A 15,663-nucleotide genomic window follows, 5' to 3' on the forward strand; every position below is an offset into this window, starting at 1 on the left:
TGGGGACCCTGGCAAATATCAGAGCACCTCTCAGAACCACTTATACTAATATAGCTAAAGGAAGCAATTCTTTTTAAAGAAAAGACAATTTCAACAGCCAAATACAGAAATGATCATTTATAATAACTACAACAAGTCTCTGAATACTCAACCCAAGGGGGACAACTTAGTAGAGCAGAATAGCATCATGAAAAAGTACTGCCTTCTAAGGATGGTTATAAAGACTATGTAAGTACATAAAGCTTGAACTAAATGTTAGGGGGAAGTAGATTGCAAACTTCACATACACACTGATCAAAATGATGCAAAAATTAACTAGCTAGATGGGAGGAGTTAGATGTCAACAGTAGTTCAGAAGCAGTGAGAGGGTGAAGGTATAGATTTTATAAAGTTGCTTACTCAATTAAAAATTATAAATGAAAGGTCTTTCCTGATCTCAAAACTAGAATACAAGTTTTGAGGAAAAGCATGTTTTCCAGAACCAGCAAGACTTAAAATAACAGAGACACCTCCATCTAGAAGCCCATTACTCTGGCCAAGCTGCTGCAAGAGTTATTGGAAATAAAAATGCACCCCATTAGCCCTTGAATGTCCTTAGGCATTTATGGCTTTCTCTCTGCTACAGGCAGCAGTTTTAATAAGTCGCCCTGTCCAGATTCCTAATGATATGCTTTCTACATAAGAAAAGGGGCCATGAAACCTAATTCCTCTGACAGAAGCGAGCTCGGGTCTCTAAAGCAGCGAAGACTTCAGATTTCCGCTGGGTTTCCTTGCACCTGCCCTTGCAAGGCATGAGGTTTTGTGTGCAGAAGCCTCCAGGGGTTGAAATTTAGCCCTGTCCATGTAGCAGGAAGGTCAGCCGAAGTCACTGGGTCCCAAGACACTGGACTTCAATCTCCGACCAAAAACAAAACATCAAAACACTTCTATTCACCAGGACGTGCTTAGCAGCGCGCTGGCATTTACAAATGTAAGGCAGCACCGTGCAGCTCAGAGAGGGGGCTCTGCTTAGAAAGTCGATTGTTCTTCAGAGATCTGACAACCTCTATCAGATCTGTGTCAGCCTGGCTCCAGCACACTCCAGAGAAAGGCAGCCTCCTCCAGGCTGAGCCCTGGCTGCCACCTGATACCTGAATGAAGAGCAGAGCCAGCAAAATCCAAACTCCTTTCAGTGCGTCTGCTTCTGTGGGAAATGGTTTTGATTTTCTCAAAAACCATTAATGTGGAAGAAAATTAATTTCCAATTGCCCTTTAAAAAGCTGATGTTACATACCCACTAATGAGAATGACAGTCTTTCACTAGGAAGAAAACTTTTGCTCCGTTTCCATGTGTATTTCTTAGTACTTTCCTATCTGGGAAGTCCCCTTACTTTCTATTATTATTATTTGTTATAATGATAACAATTACAATAGCAGCCAACCAAGCACTGGGTTACTTAGGCCTCACAACAAACATGGAGATATCATTAGCCCCGCTTCGCAGAAAGGATACAGAAGCTCAGAGAGTTCAAGGATTTGCCTAAGGAGATTACTTGGCTAGTAACTGGCAGAGGTTAGACTTAAAGCCAAGCTCGCAACTGCTCTGGATTCTATTGTACTTCAGTTTCTTCCACTTCACTGAGGGCGCATGTATAGATGGCAGCTCTTAAACTACATAAACTATGCACCCCCCAGTCTGACAGATCCCAGCTTAATGTGGCAAACATTGAACAGTCGCACAACCCTCCTACGACTGTGCACCCAAGGCAGAATGCAAAAGCTTAGCAGTGGCACCAACAAGGCAATGGGCAAGACTTCCGAAGGAGAGAGCACCTGCGCCGTGTGCAAAGATGGAGAGAACAATTTTACAGTGACAATGTACTTTTGAAAAGGAAAGTGATGAGATTACTGTAGAGAATTGAGAAAAACAGAGAAGACTACAAAATAAAATAAAATGCACCTTTAATCCCATTACCCAAAAGTTACCACATCTCTTTTTCATCAAAATAACTTTGAAGTATTTTTACAGGCAATAAAATGCACATTTTGTTGAGTACTGACAAATGAATGCACTTGTTTAACTACCATCGCCATCAATATAGATCTATCACCCCATAAAATTCCCTCCTGTCCCCTTCCATTCAATTCTCTTTCTTCTCTCGTCTCAGATGACCGCTGATTCACTTTCTGCCACTTTAGATTAGTTCTACTGGTTCTAGAATTCCTTATAAATGGAATAAAAAAATATGTACTCTTTTGTGTTTCTTTCACTCAGGATAATGTTTTTAAGATACAATCATGTTGTTATGTGTATTAGTGATTCAAACTCTTATTTACTGAGTATATTCCATTGCATGAGTGTATCTCAGTTTGTTTATACCTTCACTTGTTGATGAATATTTGGGTTGTTTCTGGCTCTGACCCACAATGAATAAGGCTGCTATGAACATTCATACACAAGTCTTTGTGTGGACGTGTATTTTCATTTCTCTTGAGAAAACACCTAAGAGTGGAGTTCTTGTGTCATATATAAAGGCTATATTTAACTTTATTAAAAAACTGCCAAACTGTTTTCAAAAGTTTTGGTAGCATTTTCTATTCCTGCCATTAGTATATGAGGGTTACTACTTGCCCAGTCTTGGTATCTTATTCTTTTTAATATTAGCCATTCTAATGGATGTGCAATGACATCACATTATGGTTTTAATTTGTATTTCCCTGATGACTATTGATGCTGAGCATCTTTTTAAATTCTTATTGGCCTGCCATATATATCTTCTTTTGTAAAGGGCTTTTCAAGTCCTTTGTCCATTTTTATACTGTTATTTTTACTGCAAACATATATTCAATGTATAATCAGATTAATATATCATATATGGACATATTAATTCCCGAGCACAACTGTGAGGAAGACAGCAAAAAAGAATAAAGTCAAAGTAGTAGTGAAAGATATTTCTAAAACAAGTCAATGCTAAATTTTTAAAATTTAAATCAGAGTTAATTACTGCTACTTATCTGTTTCCTTTGCCAGTGTTTAATTGGGTAATTGTCTAATTATTGAGTTGTAAACATACTTTATGTATTTGGGATGCAGCCCTTTTGTCAGATATATGTAGTCCAACTATTTTCTTCCATTCTGTGGCCTTGCCTTTTCATTTTCTTAACAGCTCTTCTGACAAGCAGAAAGTTTTAATTCATTTCTCTTTCTTTGTTGTTGTTTTATCCCTCATGCTTTTTAATTTTCTATCTAGGATATATTTTCCTACCCCAAGGCTACAAAGACTTTCTCCCACGTTTCTTCTAGAAATGTTATAATTTTAGTTTTTATATTTAGGTCTATGATCTATTTTGACATAGGTCTCTTTTGGCATAATATATTCTTCTTTTAAAAAGATCTCCTCATTTTCAATGGGGAAGACTAGGTGCCTGAGATCCTTACCCTTAATGGAGCTGACATCTGGGGCATGAGTTGGAGTAAGGTGAAGAGTAGAACAATTTGCACACAAAAAGTCCTCATCCTCTGACCACACACCATGTACTAACACAAATAAAATCTCGTCAAATCTGAGAGTGTGGGCTGCCAACAGCCCACAGCCACCTCCCTCAGAGAAGCACCCTCAGCTGATGGGAGAAAGGAGCAGCTTCGGTGGCAGGGTGCCCTCCCCGCAGGCAGCGGGGAGGTACAGGGCGTGACAGTCTTGAGGTACGAATCACACCATAGAGATTCTTGCGGGGTCAGGCTGAGGTTAGACTCAGCTGAACCCCATCTTTGCCTAACTTCTTCCCCTGCCTTGTCCTGTTTCCCTCACCCCTGTACAGTTTTTACCTGAGAACACATTCAATGAATCATTTACTCAAGAACCTCTGATTCATACTTTTTTTCAGGGGAGGCAATTCCCCAAGGTCTACACTGAAAGGAGTTGATTATATCTCCTCCTGGGCCTTAGTCTCCCCATGGGTCAGGGGATTTATTAAGCTCCTTTGCTGTGCTCATACTCTGTCACTGAGGACTCTGTGCTCTAACTAGGACAAATGATGCCCTGTCCCCCTTCCTCTGCAGAAAAAGGTCCCCAGGATATGCCACTACAGCGGTTCTTATGGGTCATCAGCCTGCCTTCTACTCTGTCGGTTTTAAGATAAATCATTTTAACCAATTATTGGGGATGCCTACACCACTCACCTCAGAGTAGGTGATTCCCTGAGCTAAAGGTAAGCATCTGTTTTTGCTCATTATCTGGAATATCATATGCAAACTTTCTGAGATTCATCATTCCACAATAGACTTGATTTGGGCGTCTAGAAAACACAGCCTTCAATTGTAAGCCCATGAAATGCTATACCATAATTACAATTTCTAGGCACCTCTAATGACCCATTAAGGTGGATTTCTTAGAGACTATGCAGCCAACAGCAGGTGAGACTTCAGGGTCTACCGCTTTCTGAGGGTAGACACCCACCAGAAATAATCTGCTTTGGAGGAAAATCATGGGGGAAGATGAGATTTTATTATGTAATATTTGCCACATAGAGAAGGCAAATCCTGGGAGTTTTACATTTCCTAGACTAAAAAAAATCACTTTGAGAATGGAGAACCACTTGTGCTCATCTTTTGGGAATGAAAATTGTCACATTCACTTTGGAAAAAAAATTGACATTATCTTATAAAATGCTATTCACCCATTACCTTGGGCCCAAGATTCAACTCCAAGTCATACATTCTAGAGAAACTTTTGAATCTGAACACCAGGGGACAGGTAAAAGCAGAACTATTTATAAGAGCCTCCAAGTGGAAACATCTCAAATATTCATTTTCAGGAGAATGGAGAAATACACGTGGGTACCAGCACACAATCCAGTATTAAGCATGAGTGAATACAGCTACATACATCAACATTAGTGGGTCTTAAAAACTGAATTAAAAAGCAGGTCATAAAGACTATATAAACTATGTAATACCCTTTTCATAAAGCCAAGACAAGAGAATGATAAACATGAGCTTCAGGATGGTGATAAGGACAGGGCAGAGAGTATAGGTTATAAAGTATAAGATATAAAGGGACACATAGGCAGACGTCCTGGTAATGGTGATTATGGTGGGTTGAAGAGCATCCCCTCCTCCCTGCCAAAGTCCTAGTCCTATCCCCTACTACCTGTGAATGTGACCTTATTTGGAAATAGGGTCTTTGTGGATGGAATTAAGTGAAGGACCTTGGACTAAGACCATCCTGGATTTAGGGTGGGCCCTGAATCCAATGACTGCTGTCCTTATATGAGAAAAGAATGGGGCATTTGAGGCACAGACACAGGACGACAGCCAGGTGAAGACAAAGGCAGAGATTGGAGTTATGCTACCCTGAGCCAAGGACCGCTAGGAAACACTAGAAGCTGGAAGAGAAAAGAAAGACTTCCCCCCTAGAGCCTTAGGAGGGAGTGCGGTCCTGCTGACACCCTCGTTTTGGACTTGTAGCCTCCACAACTGGGAGAGAATAGATTTCTTTTGTCTTAAGGCACCAGTCTGTGGTAATGTTCTGACAGCCTAAGGAAACCGAACACAGCAATGCTCTAGATCTTAAGTTGGGATGTTTCTGGGTTCTCATTTTTTAATTTTGTGTCACAACTTATATATACTTTACATGTATTGTATAAAGCAAATACTACACAACATGTTAAAAATGAAGGTTAAACAAACATGTACAGGGTGGGTCAAAAGTAGTTTTACAGTGGTAAGTATGGAAAATACAGTAAGTAATAAATAATATAGGAATAAGCACTGTGTTCCACATACTCAAAACTGTAAACCTACTTTTGTCCCACCCTGTATAAGCAAAACAAAAGTTCCTAAGCCTATTTAAGGCTCCTAAGAGATTTGAAGAATTTCTTGGGTATCCAGTCCCTACTATGTACCAGGGATCATGCTAAGCACTTGAGAGATGAAATGACATTTGATTCTCAAAGCAACCCTGTGGTAAATAAGATATCCATTTTGCAGATTAAAACAAAACAAGACAAAACAAAAAACCGAGGTTGGGAGCAGTGAAATGCTCACCTGAGGTAACCCAGCAAGTAAGCGACAGAATGAGGGCTCAGGTGAGAGTTCATTTGCAAAGCCCACGCCTCTTCCTCTGTGACACCCAGGTAGGTCTCCTCTGCTTCCCTTCAGCTTGCTAACCTCCAAATACCAGATGTGGCCAGTTATAACTCCAGGCAAAAGCATTTACCTGCTTTATCTCCTATTCTAGATTTCTCTTCAGACAGAGCTGGACATCATTTAATCTCACATTTTCACATAAATTATGCATTTAAGAGCCTTTTAACTTCCAGCACATCTCACCACAGCTTTATTTAAATCATGTTAAATTAATACAAGCATGTAATTCACCCATCACCCACTCCTTCACGGGACTACCCCAACCACAGTGCTGCAAATACAGAAAACTAAGATGAAATCAAGTTTCCTCCTTCTCCTGGGGGCAGGGGTGGGGAGGTAACATTGCTTCTTCTGCAGCAATGAAGGGATCAGTGGAGCAATTGACTCAAGAGGAATAACCTCTAAGAAGACATTTGTCCTGATTTGTCTGGGACTATGCACGCATCAGCACTGCAAGTCCCACCCCCTGGGCACCCCTTAGTTCTGGGCAAGCCAAACAGCTGTTCACCCTGCCTAGGAGAAATCTCCTTTTCTTTCAGGGCCTGAGTACTTACAAACGGTGGGAAAGAGAAGCATGGGTCATCTGATTCAACCCTCTACATCCTTCTGGGGCTCAGCTTGAAGCCATGCCCCTCCTACTTTTCTCTATGACAAAAGACATTTGTTGGGCCCTGGGACCAAGCCAGGATGCTGGGAGACATGCTCACTCCACTGGAGCAGGTGCTGGCTTCTTTCCTTCCCCTCAGCAATCAGTCAGTTCTGATGAATCGATAACCAAAGATCAGCTTCCAAAGCTGCATCCCAACTCCCCAGGAAAAGTTGTGGCGACATGTTGGACCAAAGTCCCAAAGCAGCCTGGTGCCTGGCACTTGGCTAACACTGGCTCTTCAGGCCTTCACTTCAACATCATGGATAAATGGCAGGTTCACATCCCTCTGCAGTTTATAAAACTCTTGCGTACAATGGCTCAGAGGGTCCTTGGGTGAACAGCATGCACTATTCAGATGGAAACAGACTAAAGGCATGGGTCAAGACCTGATACTGGGTCTGACATCAAGCTTCCCACTGCTTCATTATGACAATTCCCTCTCTGAAGGGCTCCAAGAACAGCAGAGGAGATGTGAGAAGGAATCACCATTTTTTCATCTCCCACCTCCCCGCCCCCCACCCCCCCAAGATGTATCATCATCATGGAACACACACTCAGCAGATGGTTGATACAGGAATAAATTCAGGGCTGCCAGATTTCCTCCACCACAAAAACCTGACACTTCCCCTCCCCACACCGCATCATACACAGGGTGGGAGATGAGCCAGCACCAGGCAAGGGGCCATGCAGGAGTCGGGGTGGGGAGCACCAGAGACCACAAGGACCTCTGCCCTGCATGATCAGTAAAGGGTTCCCTATCACCCTCAAAGAGAAAGGGCTGGCTCAAGATACTTGAAGGCTGCCCCCAGAGGCCTGCCCCACAGTCCCCAGGTTGGGCATGACAGATGTGCCTCCCTCTGAGATACAAGTAATCTGGCTCAAAAAAAAAAAAAAAAAAAAAAGCACACAGCTCATCTTCTGCTTCCCTGGCTATGAACCAGGGTGGAGAGGGAATGGGGCAGAGGCTGATCTGATCTATCCCATCTGGAAGATGGCTTTGTGGAGGGAGGACACATACGTGTGAACTTGTGTGCATGTGTGTGCACATGCATACTAACAAGGACTCTCTGAAGACAGGGCTTTAAAACAGTGTTTGAATCTGTTTGCAGGGATCATCTACTTACTGGGTCCCTGCTGAAGGGCTAGGCCCTGTACTACAGGTTGTTGAAAAGCAAAGGCAGGGGCACAGGCTCTGGTCTCCGGGGGAAATGAATCATGCAACCACTGTCTTTATCCCAAGTGTACACTGATCCAGGCATAGAGGAAGTGTTGGGAACGCATGGAAGGTCATTGTAAAGGCTTTCATTTCCAATGGGGAAATGAGGAGGGGTGAGGCTCTTCTGAAATGAGTCTCCTCCTTTCCAGTAGAATAAACCAGGTACAAAGTCAAGTCCCCCTACGCCTTGTTTTCTACTATCATATAGTCCTGTGGTCCCTCAAAGCCTCCTCCATTGGCAGTAACTAGGGCAAAACACATGGAAGAGAACTCAGGCTCCTTCTAGATCAGACTGGGAGGGTCTGGGTTTATACAGATGCCTTATACAGGGTTCATTCATGTATATAGTCCAGATAGTCTTAATAACATATTACTCTCTTAAGGCCGTGTCCTTGAAATGGCTCCTAGTACAGGAAGAGTAGACAGAATGCACATCCAAAGGACAGAGAGGAAGGTAAAAAGCCTCTGATTGCCTGTGTCCAGCTCAAGGTCAACTGGCAGTCAAATCCTCTTGATGACCTTCCCCAACAACCACAGATGGGGTAGCTAATAAACAACAGACACTTATTTCTCACAGCTCGGGAGGTTGGCCACAATCAGGGTGCCAGCATGGTCGGGTTTGGACAAGAGCCCTCTTCCAGGGTTGCAGACTTCTCACTATGTCCTCATATGGTGGAAGCATGGAGGGAGCTCTCTGGAGGCTCTTATTCTGTTCATGAGTGCTCCACCCTCATAACCTAATCACATCCCAAAGGCCATTTATAAGGACTCATACCCCTTTCCCAGTTTCTAGAAATCTAGGAAAATTCCAAGTTTCCAATTTATAACAGTCTGATCTGCACAGTTTCCCCACAAATGTCTTCTACAGATACAAAAAGCTACAATCTGCCTAGGGCATGATGTCAGAGCCCTAGGCAGTAAAATTCTGGGAAGGGGTCTTCTCCATTTGATTACTCACTCCATGATTAATCAGGGCTGCTTCATGATTCCTTTTGTTTCTCAGCACCTAGTCTGTGTCAGGCATCAGCTGAGTTCTCAGGACATTGGAGAAAAGACCAGCCCCAGTATATCATGTTCTCAATAAATGTTTGGTGACAGAAGGTGAGCTGCCCTGGAATGGGTTCCTAAGATGCTTACAGAACTTTCACCTCAATATTCAACTAACCCTTGACCACACAGATAAAGAATGCAAAAAACCTCCACTGCTGGGGACACCTCCAAAGCTCTTCCAGCTAGTCCCTTGCCCAGGCCTTCTACAAGGAGAACTCCCTGGCACCTCAGGTCAGCCAAGGAAAATGGCCTGCTGCGTCCTTGGGCCTCCATCCCCAGGTCTGAAGCAGGCCTCCTGGGTCTCTGTGCAGGACAGAGGGGCTGCTCCAGCCCTGCCTCCTTGAGAGATGGGGAGGCCTGAGCCACTGGCCAGGTCAAGCACAACGGGCTTGGGCCGAATGACTTGTGCCTGTGCAGCTGCACACAAAGAGAGTCTTAATACTTCATCAGGGCAGCCGGGTAAATATTTTGAAAGAGAAGGCCTTTTCTTAGAGTACCAGCCTTTGTCTTCTTGTTCAAATAGAAAGGACTTGGTCTGATGACAGCTTTGTTACAATGAGAAGGAGAACAGGGAGCAGAGCAACAGGACCAACATTGTGGCCCAAATGATGGAGGTGACCCAGCAGCATGGGGAGAGCTGAATCAACAACCAAAGTAAGGGAGCCTCCCCAGGACTCTCCACGACACCCCCAGGGAAGCCTCCGCACATGGTGCCATAAGTCCCGCCTTCAGCTCTCCTGTAGGGCTAGGAATTGTGCCCAGGACAGTTTTCATGCAACTTTCTCTAAAAGCAAGTGTCCCCAAGGCTCCAGAGGACAGAGGCTCTGTGCCCTCTTCTCAATCCTTCCCAATCTCCTCCTTCCAGCTACACAGCTGCTATCCTCTCTTCAGTTAAGCCGACCCTTGAGTCTGTTTCCCAAACAAGGCCCCAGGGCCCTCCCCTGGCAGCAGGCCAGCAACTATGGGTGGTTAAATTCTTCCCATTCCTGACTCTTCACCTCAAGGTGTTCACAAACTGGTTCTTAGGGGGAAAACCTTTTAAGCCCGCATCATGGTAAGAGGCTATTAGAGTTGCTTCAGGGATGTAAATATTTCTTTTTAGAAATAATGAACTAAGTTCTGCCTGTCCAAGGTAATAGAGAAGATGAGGTACTCCCTGTGCCTGTCCTGGCCTCTGTCTTGATGAATACCAACTTCAATGGCAACTGTTAGCAGGAGCCATTCTAACTCACAAAAGGGAAACAGAATCTGTATTTTGAAGCCTGCCGAATCAGCCAAAACTTATCATGTCTCAAAACAGGCTTTGTTTTTTTATAGCCTGACTCAACAGCAAGAAATTGGGTACAGGTAAGGCCTTCCCTGACCCTCAGATCTTCCAGCAAAGCTGCTAGCTACACAGAACCAGGTGTTAAGTCTCAGATGGCTTATGGCAAAGAGAGGTAAACACTCAGGAGAAGCACACTCGGCACCTTGGGCTGCCTTGTCCCTTGCTATATGAACCAGTTTTCTGTTTCTGGTAGCCCTCCATGGAAACTGTTGCTTCTGATTCAATAAAGGGGAGATGAGCCACACTCTGCTTCTGTAGGGCAGCCTAAAACATGAGGAAAGCAACATGATAACATCTGTGGACCATTCCCACCACACCTGCATGTAGACAGTCATTCCAGTGCAGGCTCAGAGGACACTGGAGACTGCTCGCAATAGTCCTCTCTCTACTTCTCGGTACTCTGGAACAACCCATTGGCCCTCCAGCACAGAGTCAGTGCCCATTCTGCTAGGGGAGGTAGACATTTGCTCCATGTGGACTCACCCAGTATCACTTTGCCCATCAAATCATCACTTCAATTAATTTTGGGCTTACAAACACTAGCCAGCTCCATATAGTCTGAGTGAAATGATAAATTCACGTGGCCCATAGCTCATCACTGAAGATACAGGGCCATCCATACAGCCAGGCTAATATAGCAAAAGACCAGTTTATGGAATGCTCTCTCTGTAGACTTCAAGTCCTTAGCGAGATATAAGTAGAGCATCCTATCTCCTATCACTCAAGGCCCCAGACCACCACTGCAAAGAATGGGTATTGGCTGTGATAGATGTGCTAACCTGTAGCCAACATCAGGAACACAAAATGGGGAGCTCAGTGGTGGGTGAAATGAGGGAATCAGGAGGAAGGCTTTAGAGGGACAATTTATATCTATTAGGCAGCCAATTGAGAGGGGGAATTGAAGTTACCAGCATACACTCATGTAATAAGCAAGGCTACCCAGGCACTAAGTGGGGCCTGACATGAAAAAGGTGAAAATCCAGATGTCTTCTCTCAAGGTCCTAGGTGCCTTTTAAACAAGTCACAGCAACTTAGCTCAGTGCGCCTCCTGAAAGGCTAATAATCCTGCCCATCAAAAAGTTTCCTGATCACCTGCCTCAAGCTCCTCATAGTTTAGATGCCTCAGCAATGACCCTGCCCCTACCCTCAGGAACAAAGTTCAAGAATCAACCACACCTCAAGTGTATATATGCAATGACAGAAAAGAGCACAGGGAGGTGACCTAGTTTGGGCAGAGGGTATGTCCAGGGAAGGTAAATAAACATTCAGATCTTACTTTCCCCTGAGCTTTGCAACCTCCTGAAGTGGCCCCACTTGTAAGCAAGTACTTGTGGCCTCACAGTCCCTCTTTCCAGAGGGGGTCCCTCTTAGCCCCAGGCATTCTTGGCAGCAGAAGACACTCCCAGGGCCTTCCCTTGGCTCCCCAAGGCTGTTTCCATGACAGGTTAGGAAATGGACTCATTAGGCTTTCATTCATCTTTTCATTGCCCACTTCCTCCCTGCCCCCAACCCTGCCCCTGTGTGCATCACTAAGTCAGTGATGCCTGTCTGGCCCAACTAAGTGGTCCCTCATGAGGGGGAGGCCTGGCCTGAGAGCACTGGTGGACCAAGGAACGCGGAAGCACCTGGCCATCAGCTCGCTCACCTGCAGCGCTCTCCGTTGATCAGTTGATCCGGTGGGCAATGGGAAGCAGGGCAGGGTGGGCAGGGTGGGCAGGGTGGGCCCCACCCAGACAGAGCAGGAGCTGGAGGCCCAGCTCCCGACCTGTCAATCATGGCTAGGTCCACAGCTGCGCTCTCTACTGCCCCAGCGCTCTGCTCCTTCGAGGGAGATAAACATCGAGAAATCCAATCCAGCACAGCTTCAGAGATAAACAGATGTGCAGGGCCGCCATCGGTCAAGAGATAACGCCCCCGCCCTGCCCCACACGCCTGCCAGGCCCTGCACCTGCCAGAGGCTACCAGAATGTGCCTCTTGGGAGACAGGCTGCCTCCCCCACAGCCTGAAGAAATGGTCTCCAGCACCGTGAATGGGGGCAGATTTAGAAAAGAAAGAAACTCCTTTGGTAGCAAACCTATAACAGAACCTGGGCTTTGGGAAAAAGTGTGAAGGTCAGAATCCTGGCTCTGCCACTGTTTGACAAATGACAGCAACTCTGAGCATGGATGTTTTCATCTGTAAGATGGGGGTAATAACTTACCATCTCCTTGGGTTGTTACCATTGACATTAAAGGAGGTTGCACAAAGTAAGCCTCAGTAAATAGTGGTGGCCAACATTAGCCTGCCTATGATCTGGGAAGCGGCCACCCTTTGGGCACTAAAGGTGCCCCAAGATGTGTGAGGTAGGTGGGGGAAAGCACTATGGCCAGACATGAAACCCCAACTCTAAGGGAGGAGCAGTTGGATCACATCTGGAGCTGTCAAATAACAAGTGAAAGTGACACTATGGTGGGGAAAATGAGGCTGGGAGCAGAGAGGGCTGGGGGGTGGGAGGGACATCGAGGGAAGGCTTCTTCTTCCCTTGCACCCAAAGGTTCCAAAGTCCTTCATCTCTGGGTGCTTGGGAGACTTCCTGCTCAGAGGTCCCACACTACTCATTCATTTATTCCACAGACATTCTGGGAACATCTCTGAAAAGCCACATCCTCTGAGGAGTGAAACATATCCCCAGCCTCATGGTAAAGTTAAGGACTTAGCAGGATCAGAGACAACTGGGGACTATACACCACCCAGCTGGCTCCTGTCGTCATTCCCTATCCTTGTGTGAGACAATCATTTCTTTTCTACCCTCAGCAACTACAACTGACCAACTCTCGCTGAGGTATAAATGCTTAATGAATCTCTGGGACTATATCTAATGTATACTTTGGTTTCTGACACTGAGACCACAGTGCTGGAAGTTGGGTGAGAGTAGGACACCCACCCTCCATGTCCCACTGGCCTCAGCAAATGTGTGTGGTAGAGGAGTAGTTCACACAACCAGAGGAAGAAGGTGAAGGAGGAAAGGGCCACTCGTGGCTCACAGGTATTCCTGCTCCGCTTTAGCCACCCAGAGCACATTTCCACTGTGGTGGATAGGAGGGAAGAACCAGCCTCGGCCGCAGGCAGAGGCCTTCTGGCCACACGTTGGAGATGAGCCACTGAGTCTGCCTCAAGGCTGGCATCTTTTACTGACCCTTGTTTCTCCGCAGCTCTTAGGTCTCGAGGTCAGGAAGTGACCAAGCCTCTAGGGTTACGGAAGCCCATGACAGTGCCCAGGATGCAGAGGTTCCAGGAGAGCTAAGGACTGACTGCACCACAGGCCCCGAGCGCCTCTACTGGTGAGGTTAGAAGGAAACGTCTGGCTCGAAGCGAAATGGCTGCCTCTGGATCTCAGAGGGGCGCTGAAGGACAGCCTCCATGCCCCCAGGGGCCGGTAGGGTGCACGCCTGCTCTCACCACGGTGCGGAGCGCACAAAGGGCGCCGGGACGCCGTCCTGCGTACTAGTTAAGAGCTTATTAGTCCCCTCGGAGCAGTGTGATCCCACTTTGTTCCCGAACGGCCCGAGTGCGCCCTTTCATGCTATTGTGCGCGCCGCGATTTAGCGCGGCCTTTGTGGGCCTGAAAGGACAGGCGGCTTCTTGGGGTGAGCATTCCCGCGGCACCAGCTTCGGCGGCACTGCCTCCCCACCAAGCCCCAGGCTCGGAGTCCCCATAGCCACTGCACCCTCCAGCCTGTCTTTCGTGTGCGGCAGCTGGGGTCGATGGTACAAACCGCTGAACCAGAGAATCCCTCAGCCCCCGCTCCCGTAAGCTCTTGCCTCCTCCGCCCTGCTTCCAATCAAAGTGAAAAAACGCATGTGGACCCTTTACCTCTACTTGGAGGCAATTTGACCGGGTTTAAAGGGCTATTGAGGCCTGGAGAGGCCGCCTCTCTGAATAGCTTTGTGCAATGTTTGTAGAGACATTTGCATCTGTTTGCACTTGGGAAAATGGTCCTGAAGGCTCAGTAGCCAGAAAGCCTGAGGATTGTTTTGTGTCGCCCCTCCTCTCCCTCCCCACACCGCTCCGCTAGGCGCGGGCCCATTTCTTGCGCCTAGCAGAGGCATGCAAAACCCGTCCAGTTCAAAGATTGGGCGCCCTCGCTCTCGGCCCACTTTTAAACAATTGCTTTTTAACAATGCAATTTTAAGCAGAAAATCGTCTAACTAGATTAAATCCACATGACATAAAAACCAGAGGGAGAAGAAGTCCGCATGGGCACAGGAGTGCGGACGCCTAACAGGATAGAAAAGTGTGAAATGCATGCAGAGGTGGAGCGACCGGCAGGTGCCCTGGCTGCCCTCCGGCTGGACAAGAGCTGGACCGTCACTCGCCTCCCTCTGGATACGACGCCCTTGAAGAGGAAGGGGCTCCGGCGGGCGCGGGCACAGGAAGTCAATCTCCCACCTTAGGCGACCAGGGATAGGTGGTGTGTACCCGAAATTACGCCTTCGGTTGCCCTACATCCCCGCTACCCCAATCCCGCGCACGCCTATCCAGCCGCGGCTGCACCATTCCTTCCCCACGGGCCAGAGGCGCAGGGCAAGGCTGGGAACACCGGAACGCCCTCTCCTCTGGGGAGACTGAACAGGCAGGTTCTTTAATGGAATCGAATCAAAGTCAGGCCTTAGAAAACCCCATTGCTATGGCAGCAGAGTTCCCTGAAAGCGACAAAGCACAGAGCCCCTCTCTCCCTCCCTTTCCAGCCCTGTCCTCTGCTCCCCTTCCCCCGCTCTGCCGAGAGCCACGCTCGGAGCGCGCTGGGACCCGTTAATCGCTGTAAAAACAAAGAGATGAAAGGCTCTCCAATTGGAGAGCTCTTAGTGGCCTAGCGAAGGGGAGGAGACCGCTAGGGCAGAACTTCCCTGGCGAGCCGGGAAGGAGCTCTTGCCCTCAAGAGGGTGGGAGCCACATCCCACCATCCCCAGGCGACACCGCCCACACAATCTGGCGCCTCCCGAAGGGCAGGCCAAGGCTGGCGGAGGGGGACAGTCTGTGTCTTCCCTCACCCCCCACAGGCCCCCATCAGCAGCCACAAACCCACAAAACAGATGCACAAAGCCCCAGGCTTGTTTTTTTTTTTTTTTTTTTTTTTTTTTTTTTATGGGCCCTAAGGAAAGGTTTGAGACTTGAAAAAATGACTAGTTTTAGAAAGCAAAACAAAACCTCAGAAAAATTGATATTAATATTTAATTAAATGTGTGTAATATGATAATATTGTAATTATCCAAGTGTAAACACATGTAGCTCTATAAAAATTAAATATAGGAT

The sequence above is a fragment of the Furipterus horrens genome, unplaced genomic scaffold (genome assembly GCF_987537825.1).
Source record: "Furipterus horrens unplaced genomic scaffold, mFurHor1.1.pri manual_scaffold_10, whole genome shotgun sequence".
NCBI lineage: Eukaryota > Metazoa > Chordata > Mammalia > Chiroptera > Furipteridae > Furipterus > Furipterus horrens.